This window comes from Convolutriloba macropyga, chromosome 6, assembly GCF_964194025.1.
Source record: "Convolutriloba macropyga chromosome 6, txConMacr16.3, whole genome shotgun sequence".
NCBI lineage: Eukaryota > Metazoa > Xenacoelomorpha > Acoela > Convolutidae > Convolutriloba > Convolutriloba macropyga.
The window spans coordinates 63,443,497-63,455,570 of NC_134473.1; the positions used below are offsets into that span (position 1 = coordinate 63,443,497).

The 12,074-nt window shown below is 35.6% G+C and overlaps 1 protein-coding gene across 2 annotated transcripts in view; it reads left to right on the top strand.

Annotated features, from left to right (window-relative positions):
* Window positions 1-12,074, top strand: part of LOC142341852 (heterogeneous nuclear ribonucleoprotein H-like) — a 567,627-nt gene that overhangs the window by 375,105 nt on the left and 180,448 nt on the right. The gene's annotated exons all lie outside the window — the stretch shown is intronic.

Sequence of the window (12,074 nt, forward strand, 5' to 3'; positions counted from 1 at the left end):
AAGAAATTAATTTCATGAAAAAAAAGGCAAATGAATGTTGAAAATATAATCTATATCTCACAAATTTTCCAATGTTGAAAGCAATAATTTAAAATTCATGAAAAATTAAAAAACACAAAATAGTCCTCACTTAAAGTGAACCTTCGTTACTGCTAGTCTCAAAAGGCTATTCATAGATGTCCTAGGAATCTCATGAAACTCTTCACTGGAGTAAAGTTTCTGAAACAAAAATTCAACTACCTCCTGATCCAGAACATTGGTTTACAAGCTTTTAACATCGAGAGATATTAATAGCTCATCCTCTACAAATAGCAGCATCTAAAGCATCTCTACCATATTTGGAGTTAGTCTCATTTTTTTGCCACTGACAAGCTATGGAAACAGGGTCACAGAAATTGTTTGAGTTTCTCGTAAATGTTACCGGATAGTGACAGAACAGGGTTAAGCAGACGATCATTTGTTATACTAAACCAAGTCCATAAAACCTGATTGATTGTGATCCAGTTGTCGTAAGTCTTTGTTTTTTTTAACCTAATTATCTCTGTTCCCTTAACTGATGCAAACAACTGTTTATCTGTTTCGCAGTTTTCAAGGTTAGATTGTCATTTTTCCATTGCGAGCATCAAACTAACTATCACTAACGGTTTCACTTAGTTTATCTTTTACCAAAAATGATATCTCTTTCATCTTACAAAAACTAAGCCCTCTATCGAACGGTTAGGCTATTAGCCCTTAATCTTTCAAAAACCATGAACTTTTTTAAACCCTCAATCGATTGGTGTCTCACTTAAATTGTGGGAAAACCATTTTGCTGACAATTCTCTTTCACAGTCCTTGATGTTTTTCTATAAATCACGAAAGTACTGGTCCTATAAAGATGACTCGGTAAAAGCAGAATGTCTTCGTTGAAATTAATTGCATTCATTTTTGTAACGTAGGCACTACAATAATTGGTTATATCAATTGATACTATACTACAGCTCTGCTTCCGCTAACAACTCTAAGTTCTCGCAATTCACATTTCAAGTAATGAAAGGGTTTTTCAGGTAATTATATTTTAGTTTTTTCAAAACCAAACTGTGAAAGATAAACTTGCGTTAATTTCAACTTTAATTCGTTTAATTGCAGCGTTGTTGAAGTTATATTTCTGAGTAAACTTCTTTTTTATTGAAAGAACGTTTAACTTACATGCAATTCTCTCCAATTATAACAGACGTGTTGATGATTTTATTGGTATTTGATAGTCTGAAGATATACTTCAAAGTATCATCCATGAATTTCAAGAAGATGTGAGGATTGCAAAGGAATGATTATGCGAGATGCTTCCCGTACGAAGGAACTTCAGTCTAGTTTTTTTGTTTTATGAAAGAGTAATTGATCACATTGAAAGGAATTGATTGCTTATTTGCGCAATATCTGGTTTCATTTTTCAACAAAAGTCTTTCAAATCTTTTGTGCAATAAAAGAGTGAAACACTTTATTTCAGAACAAAATTTTGACCTTTTCGTTTACTTTAAGAAACAACAATCATTTGACTTTTTACCTTGGTTGAAATTCTTTGTTTTTATTCTCATTTTTGATAACAGAGTCACTAAGGGAACTGGGATGGAGGAATATTACTTTAAAGAAAATTTTCCAGTGTGGAAAGCAATAATATAAAATTCAAAAAAATTAAAAAAAAAAACAAAATAGTCCTCACTTAAAATGAATTTTCGTTACTGCTATTCTCAAAAGGCTCTTCATAGAGGACCTCGGAATCTCATGAAACTCGTCACTGGAGTAAAGTTTTTTTAAAAAATTCAACTACTTCCTGATCCGGAACATTGTTTTACAAGCTTTTAAACATCGAGAGACACTAATAGCTCATCCTCCACCAATAGCTGCATCTAAAGCGGCTCTAGCATATTTCGATTTAGTCTCAATATGTGCAACTGGTGAGCTGTGGAAACAGGGTCACAGAAATTGTTTGAGTTTCTCGTAAATGCTACGGGATAGTGACAGAACAGGCTAAGCGAACGATCATTTGTTATACTTAACCAAGTCCATAAAACCTGAACGATTGTGATCCAGTTGTCGTGAGTCTTAGTTATATAATTTTTTACTTATTTATCTCTGTTTTATTAATTGATGCAAACTAATGTTTATCTGTTTCGCAGTTTTCATGGTTAGATTGTCAATTTTCCAACGCAAGCCTCAAACTAACTATCAGTAAAGGTTTCATTTAGTTTATCTTTTACCCAATATGATATCTCTTTCATTTTACAAAAACTAAGCCCTCTATCGAACGGTAGAGCTAGATTTTTTAACATTTTAAAAACCATGAACTTTTTAAACCCTCAATCCATTGGTGTCTCATTTAAATTGTCGGCAAACCATTTTGCTGACAATTTTCTTTCACCGTTGATGTTGTTTTTCTATAACTCACGAAAATGGTGAATCTAGAAAAGATAATTCGGGAAAGGCAGATTGTTTTCGTTGAAATTGATTGCATTCCATTTTGTAACGTAGGCTCTACAATAAATGGTTCTATCAATTGATACTATACTACAGCTCTTCCTCCGCTAACAACTCTAAGTTCTCGCAATTCACATTTCAAGTAATGGAAGGGTATTTCAGGTAATTAAACTTTAGATTTTTCAAGACCGTACTGTGAAAGCGGACTTTGTATTCATTTCGACTTTAATTCGATTTATTGCAGCGTTGTAAACTTCTTTTTTATTGAAAGAACGTTTAACTTACATGCAATTCTCTCCAATTATTACAGGCGGGATGATGATTTTATTGGTATTTGATAGTCTGAAGATATACCTTAAATTATCATCCGTGAATTTCAGGAAGACGGGATGATTGCAAAGGAATGATTATGTGAGAAGCTTCCCGTACAAAGGAACTTCAGTCTAGTTTTTGTTTTATGAAAGAGTAATTTATCACATTTAAAGGAATTGATTGCTAATATGCGCAATATGTGATTTCCTTTTTCAAAAAAAAGTTTTTCAAATCTTTCGTGCATTAAAAGAGTGAAACACTTTATTCCAGAACAAAATTTTGACCTTTTCGTTTACTTCAAAAAACAACAATCATTTGACTTTTTACCTTGGTTGAAATTCTTTGTTTTTATTTTCATTTTTAATAACAGAGTCACCAAGGGAACTGGGATGGAGGAATATTACTTTAATGAAAAATACCTGAATATTTAGGTACAAAATAATTAGGAAATTAATTTCATGAATAAAAAAGCAAATGAATGGATAATATAATCTATATCTCATAAATTTTCCAGTGTGGAAAGAAATAATATAAAATTCAAAAAAATTTAAAAAAAAAACAAAATTGTCGTCACTTAAATTGAATTTTCGTTACTGCTATTCTCAAAAGGCTCGTCATAGATGCCCTCGGAATCTCATAAAACTCGTCACTGGAGTAAAGTTTTTTTAAACAAATTCAACTACTTCATGATCCGGAACATTGTTTTACCAGCTTTTAACATCGAGAGATACTAATAGCTCATCCTCCACCAATAGCTGCATCTAGCATATTTCGATTTAGTCTCAATATTTGCAAATGGTAAGCTATGGAAACAGGGTCACAGAAACTGTTTGAGTTTCTCGTAAATGCTACGGGATAGTGACAGAACAGGCCTAAGCGGACGATCATTTGTTGTACTTAACCAAGTCCATAAAACCTGACCGATTGTGATCCAGTTGTCGTGAGTCTTAGTTATATAATTTTTTACTTATTTATCTCTGTTTTATTAATTGATGCAAACTAATGTTTATCTGTTTCGCTGTTTTCATGGTTAGATTGTCATTATTCCATCGCAAGCCTCAAACTAACTATCAGTAAAGGTTTCATTTAGTTTATCTTTTACCCAATATGCTATCTCTTTCATCTTACAAAAACTAAGCCCTCTATCGAACGGTAGAGCTAGAGTTTTTAATATTTTAAAAACCTTGAACTTTTTTAAACACTCAATCCATTGGTGTCTCACTTAAATTGTCGGAAAACCGTTTTGCTGACAATTTTCTTTCACCGTTGATGTTGTTTTTCTATAACTCACAAAAATAGTGAATCTAGAGAAGATAATTCGGGAAAGGCAGATTGTCTTCGTTGAAGTTGATTGCATTCCATTTTGTAACGTAGGCTATACAACCATTGGTCCTATCAATTGATACTATACTACAACTCTGCCTGCGCTAACAACTCTAAGTTCTCGCAATTCACGTTTCAAGTAACGGAAGGGTATTTCAGGTAATTGAACTTTAGATTTGTCAAAACCGTACTGTGAAAGCTGAATTTGTATTCATTTACTTTAATTCGCTTTATTGCAGCGTTGTTGAAAATATATCCCAGAGTAAATTTCTTTTGTATTGAAAGAACGATTAACTTACGTGCAATTCTCTCCAATTATAACAGGAAGGTTGGTGATTTTTTTTGTAATTTGATAGTCTGAAGATATACTTCGAGGTAACAATCATGAATTTCAAGAAGACTTGAGAATTGCAAAGGAATGATTATGTGAGATGGTCCTTGTACAAAAAAACTTGAGTCTAGATTTTGTATTAAGAAAGAGTAAATGATCACATTGAAACAAACCAATTGCTAATTTACAGCAACAGGTGGTTTCATTTTTCAACAAAACGTCTTTCAAAACTTTTGCGCATTAATAATATTTGAAATATTTTTTTTAAAAAATTTTCTTTTGAAATGTTTTTTTTTCAGAAAAAAGTTTTTACCTTTTCTTTTACTTCAAAAAAACAACAATCGTTTGACTTTTTAACTTAATTGAAAATCTTTGTTTCTTTTATTTTTGTTAACAGTCTTTAAGGGAATTGGGATGGAGGAATTTTACTTTATTGAAGAATACCTGAATATTTAGGTACAATTTAATTAAGGAATTAATTTCATGGATAAAAAGTCAAATGAATGTTGATATTATAATCTATATCTCAAAAATTTTCTAGTGTGGAAAGCAATAATATAAAATTCAAAAAATTAAAAAAAAAAACAAAATAGTCCTCACTTAAAATGAATTTTCGTTACTGCTATTCTCAAAAGGCTCTTCATAGAGGACCTCGGAATCTCATGAAACTCGTCACTGGAGTAAAGTTTTTCTTTAAAAATTCAACTACTTCCTGATCCGGAACATTGTTTTACAAGCTTTTAAACATCGAGAGACACTAATAGCTCATCCTCCACCAATAGCTGCATCTAAAGCGGCTCTAGCATATTTCGAGTTAGTCTCATTTTTTTGCAACTGGTAAGCTATGGAAACAGGGTCAAAGAAATTGTTTTAGTTTCTCGTAAATGCTACCGGATAGTGACAGAACAGGCCTAAGCGGACGACCATTTGTTATACTTAACCAAGTCCATAAAGCCTGAACGATTGTGATCCAGTTGTCTTAAGTCTTTGTTTTTTTTACTTGATTATTTCTGTTCCATTAACTGATGCAAACAACTGTTTATCTGTTTCGCAGTTTTCATGGTTATTTGTTATTTTTACATTGCGAGCATCAAACTAACTATCACTAATGGTTTCATTTAGTTTATCTTTTACCGAAAATGATATCTCTTTCATCTTACAAAAACTACGCCCTCTATCGAACGGTAGAGCTAGTAGCATTTAATCCATCAAAAATCATGAACTTTTTTAAAACCTCAATCCATTAGTGTCTCACTTAAATTGTCGTCAAACCATTTGGCTGACAATTCTCTTTCACCGTCGATGTTGTTTTTCTATAAATTACAAACAATTCTGTCTTTGTCCACAAGGAAATTCAGTTCATTAAATTTGTCTTGGATGGGATGCTTTGAATCTAATTATAAGACGTCCATAAAAAATTCCGGCAGGTCAACACCGTCCAATATAACAACATTATGCATTCCATTCTTTAAAGGCTTGTCCTGTCTCTTAGACAGCCTCGCCCAGTTGCTGTTATGTCTGCTATCAATAAATTTGGAATGATATCTCATTTGCTTTCTAACGTTGTTCAGAATGGATGGTAATATTTTTCATATCTTTCCTGAGAATCTCTCTATCTTCTTCAACTTTTCATCGATCAATTTACAGCCTCGTTCCTAACAATTTTATTTCTTTCGTTAAGAGCTTATGCTGAAAACTGTGCACCGCTTGTTTTGAAAAAACTTCATTTGTGGGTAATCGAAACAAAAAAATCAGAATGATGTGATTGTTATTACAGTTTTTCGCAAAATCAATTCGACATTTACAGTTCGATGTTTATTTATTCATGTGCGAAATCTAATTGATGTTCATTTGTATATTTGAACATTTGACATAATTTAGGAATTGTTATTTAGCTGCATTGAAGAGTGGTTGTGGCAACTTATGTGATTTTTCAGAGAAATTTGTTTTTAATTTTTTCCAGTTAAAATGAAGGCTCGCTTTTGAAGACGTTCAATTTGTTTGGTAAAACCGCAGATGTATCGTAGGTTGCACTTTAGGTAAATAAAAACTTAGACAAATTTCAAGGGACAGTTGTTGTGGCAGATATCGAGTTTCTTCAGCTGGCGTCCGTTTCTGATTTCTATTAATAATTTGAGACATTGACCGCGATCATTTTTTGGTCGTAAAAAATAGACAAATTTAAAATATTAGTATAGTTTGATTCATTTGAATGATTATTCTTGTCACCAAGTTTTATCAACCAAACAATTTTTAATTTATTTTTGCAAAAATTGTGAAAAGATTAAAAGTGATAAAATGTCACTCTGAGTGATCCTAACAGTTTTTCAATATCTGTTGGTAAGAGTCCCTCTGCATTCAATTGAATTTTATTTTTTGTAAAAAAGAGAACGTGAATTAGATTTAAGAAGTATTCACAGATGCCACATAATTCTTTTGGCTTCTTATGCCACCTATCTACCGAGTGGAATGCACATATAAAATGTACAAAATAGACGTAATCTTTTGAATTTCTAGTGTTTGTTATTAATTGCAAGCATGCAGGATGCTGCTGAGATTGTTAATTTATTAGAGCTGCCATCATGCCGATCTGTTCACACATTATTGCTTGTGAATAAAATAGCTGCACGTGGAAAAATTGTTGTGATTGCAACAGCTGCAGAAACCAATGCACATTGTTTTAACCATTACGACATGGACAGTGTCCCCGCAGCTGTGGCTGTGAACTCCCGACCACAGCAACAACAACAAACGTCTTTACTTGCAATGGGCCACAAGGCTGTCTGGAACGTGCGTTATAAAGCAACTAGCAAAGAACTCTCCGAAAAAAGACAAACCATACTCGGACGCTATAACATACTTTCGAACCAAAATAAGTTTCGCACTCCTACGCATCGCCATTATCTGTTTCAGAGTCTGCCGTGGTACAAAAACCTGTAACATGTTTATAAAACCCCATTATGGTATAATTACCATGTTTGGGGGCTATAGGTTATCTGACCACTAAGCTTGGGGGCTATAATGGGAAAGACCCGAGTTTTGTTGCACGGAAGGGAAGTCTAGACACTTAATTAGTATAGATTAATTCAACGCGGCTTTCTAGAGTCCACCATATTGCTGTAAAATTAGAATTAGAACACTGTGCGTGTTTCTGTTAAATTTAAGTACGCTGCTGTGATGTTTCTTTGTGGGTGCTGAGTGCTCCGCGCATTGAGTGGTTCATACCATTGTTTTGCTATTTCAAAAATTCCAATTTTTTTGTTATCTCAAAACAATTTTGCCACTGCATTCTGTTGGTTGCTGGTGGCGACCTGAACTTCCCGGATGCAAACTGGAAAACGGCGAGCAGATCTAATGAAGAAGAAAACGAAATCATCGAAATCTTTGACGAAGCTCTGTTCAGACAAGCCATTGACTTTCCGACCTGTTCAAATAACACCCTTGACGTGGCCTTCTATCGCAACTGTTTTCCCTTTGCCGAAAAGGATCAGTCCTTCCCTAGGACATACGACTGCACTGATCACGATGCGATCCATCTTTCGATCGAATGCCCAGTAACTGAACCGAAATCCGTACTCCAATCAATCAGGAGTTTTGGGAATGCTGACTACAATGGAATGAATAAATTTCTTAAAGAGAAACCGTTCCAACTTATTTGCCATACAAACGTCAACAAAATGTGCGAAGATTTCTACCAATATGTCGACAAAGTGGTTGAGACATATGTACCTCGAAGAACCAGACATCGCCAAAGCCTCCCTCCATGGATCTCTGCATTCACGTCAAATCTTATGAAAAAACTGAAAACGCAGAAAAGGCTCCTTGAAAGGAAACCAACGAGTTATCGGAAAGCAGCAGTCATGAGGCTGGAGAATTTGGTAACCGAATCAGCCGAGGCAGACAGGAAAGACTACCAGGAGAATTTAATGTCCACAAGAAACACCGACGTTATATTCAAACACCTGAAAAGTCTCAATAAACCTCCCACCCTTCCGAAGCAAATCGTGAGTGAAGATAAAGTGAGCACCATTGTCCACGAACAAGTCGACATTATGAACGAGTTCTTCCATTCAGTTTTCTCTCCAAAACAACCATTCAGCATTTCTGACATCGAAACGAAAAATTCTACATTGACAAACTTCAACATATCGGTTGAAACCATACATTCCTTCGTGTCCGAATTGGACATTACTAAATCCAGGGGCCCAAATGGACTGCCTCCGGCCTTCTTCAAGAAAACGTCACGACAAATTTCGGTCGTCCTAAATAAGCTTCTAAAGGTGATAAAGAAGCAAAAAAGGATGCCTGACACATGGAAGACAGCCGCTGTCCACAAGAAGGGAAACAGTAGCTACGTACAAAACTACCGTCCAGTGTCCCTACTGGACATAGAAAGTAAAATCCTGGAAAAGTGCATCTACGTGGCTCTTTACGACCACTTTGCCTCTTTCTTGACAAAGCACCAGCATGGATTTGTTAAAAATCGGTCTGTTTTTACAAACATGATTACGTTTCTGAAAAAATCCACAACGCACTCGATAACGATCCAAACTCAGAAATTATTGCGTTCTACGCGGACTTCTCGAAAGCCTTCGATAAAGTACCTCATTTCGAGCTATTAAAAAAGGTTGCAAATATTGGGGTAGGAGGATGTCTCCTACAAGTTCTCATGGACTACCTAAGCAACCGGAAACAGTTCTTCAGAATCGATAACACATGTTCCGGTGTTCGAGACGTTACTAGTGGAGTGCCTCAGGGCTCACTACTAGGCCCGCTCCTGTTTTGCATCTTCATCAACGACTTACCGGACGCGCTGAAGTTCTCAGACCCATTCATCTTCGCAGACGACCTGAAAATCCTCGCGATTGGAAAAGATCATTGGACCATCCAGGAAGACCTAGACAGCATTGCAACGTGGGTCAAATGCAGATACATTAAAAGACTTGGGAATTCACATCAAAGAAGACCTGAGCTGGAGTAAACATACAGAAGAGCGAGTCAGGAAAGCTAACAAAGTACTGTACCTCCTCAGACGAAACGTCGCAGTACAAGTTAAACCACTCATCAAACTTGGGCTTTACAAATCACTAATCCTGCCCGTTTTGCTGTACGGCTTCACCTGCATAAACCCATCACGAAGCGAGCTACAAAACCTCGAACGCTTTCAGAAGAAAGCAGTGAAATGGATCAGGGGAAACAAAGGAGTGGATTATATCAGTCAACTTCGGCGGCTCAACATTCTCCCCTTGCCTATGTTTCTCCAAGTGAACGACCTACTTCTTCTTGCGAAAGTCATGAATGAAAGCTCACACTGCATCGAACTACCTGACCTCACCAGCGCCAATGGACGCACAAAGGAAGTCTTTCGGCTACAAAAAACAAGAACGGAAAAAGCTAGAAGTGAATTCACCTTCCGAAACTGCAGACTCGCAAACCGATTAGAGAAATATGTTGAATTCAGTAGACCTTACGGACTCAAGAAGAGACTGATAAACCTAATGTGGGAGTTTGTCAATAAACGAGTTTGCGATAAGAACGTCTGCACTTGGCAAACCTTTTGCGACTGCCATGTATGCAGAAATAAATGGACTCTATTTTAACAACTGACGACTGGGCATAAATCAGCCCTGCAGCAAACCCGCTGAGAATCCCCAACAACAACAACAACAACAATATCCAGTCAATTTTTGGAATTATTCTGTTTCGACTTGCCCCACCTCCAGTTAAGTGGGGATATATCTTTTACGCACCCAGACGCACGTGTTTAGCTTTTACATACTAACCTGCTAGATTACATTAGGTAATTTGTAACGAGGCTTGGAGAGCACTGAGGGCTGGAACATAATAGATCCGTTTTTCGACAGTATTTATTCAATGTTTATTATTATTCATAATTGCTTGTCTCTAAAATTTTGGGTATTTCCTATTATGCATCCCTCATTATGACTAATTACTATAATAGTATGGTCTATGTGCTACATGACCATTAAGCAGTGGCGACTATAATGGAAGTGATGCCTTTCTTGCACTCAATTTACGCACAATCTCTATATTTCAAAACAAATTTAGTATCTGTTGGTTTCTGATAGATACCATTAACATCAAAAATACTTCGTCTTTTCTAAAAAGAAAAGATTTTTGGAGCTTTTCAGTTTGTGTCCCCCCAGTTGCCATTACACAGTAGTAAATCATCATGTAAAAGTATGGCACGTGCGTCTTGGGGTTATTAGTAATTTTCGCCCACTAAGCTGGGGGGGGGGAGAGATCAGATTTTTATGCAATGAGTTCGCTTTCTTCAAACTCGTCTTTGTTAGTAGTGCAAATTGTAACATCATTACACCTTTCAGTGATTTTCTTTGTTTTTGCGCTGTTTTATGACCTTTGCTCAGAGACGCATTGAGAGCAAAACCTTGGTATTATTCTTTTGTAATTTGTTGATATGCTGCATGATACCGTTAATTGCAATCCTCACATTATACCTCCTTGCTCCTACCTACTCTTTTCTCACATGCTGTTTGTGTGCAGTTTTGGGAGGCTAAATGTTCTTTTCAGATTGCTCCTCAGAGGTTGCTGAACGGTGACTGTTTCAATATGTTACAAATAAAAATATGTGGATCTTTGCTATCCGTTTTTGATTTCAATCAATCAGCGCAATTGAATGATTATGCAATTAAACTTTTGGTCTTTTTATGCAATTTTTCATCTTACGCTCTAAAACTTGAATTTGAACATTTTTCTCTGACTGTTCATTTGTATGCTAATGATAGTTATCTTTTTCTCTTTTCTTCAAACTTATTCTATCAAATCTTCTTCAAATGTGGTCTTCTGGTGCGCAACTCCAATTGAACAATAGATCAAACCGCTTTTATCTACTTTATACTGCATGTTGACTGCAACTATAATCTTAGGCTGAATGGCGAACAACTAGAGTCAGAAAATTTAGGTGTGGTAAGATCAACCAAACTTACCTGGAAATCTAATTGTGAAAACCGGTGCTCAAAAGCCTGGAAAGCGTACTATTTCCTGAAACGAAACGACTCTACAGTGTCTAATGTAAAAACAAAAATTAATTGATATGCGGGCTATGTTGTAAGGTAATATAATAAGCTACGTTTGCCAGCTTTGGTGTGCAAACAAGACTGAAATGAAGGATCTTGAAAAGTTCAGCGGAAAGCTTTAATTGGATTTTGAATGATTGGAACACTAATTTTAAGATATATATTGTAATGCACGGCATCCTATTGCTCATATCAATTTCTAGAGGCAACTATAATATCAATATCAGCGATTTCTTTCAACCAAATGCGACCAACACGCGACAAGGTGACAGAAGTGAGTTGGTTGTCCCAAAGACCCGCCTTAAGAAAACAAATTCAGACTTCTTTATCAGAACCGCGTTCCTTGTGAATATAATATCAAGAGCAGTTGGAAAACAAATGCATGAAATATCCAAGAAAGATCTCACTTTTTTGTACTGTAAATACTTTGAGAAATACAGCGAAAGGGAATCATGTACGTGGATAATAAACTGCTACTGTGGCTCATGCAACCCCAGTGGAAAGCTCAAAAACTTAAACTAAAATTCATTAAACACAACATTTGGTTGCGAACCAATGGGCATAATAATCCCTGAAGCCTGTATTACATTTTTTCG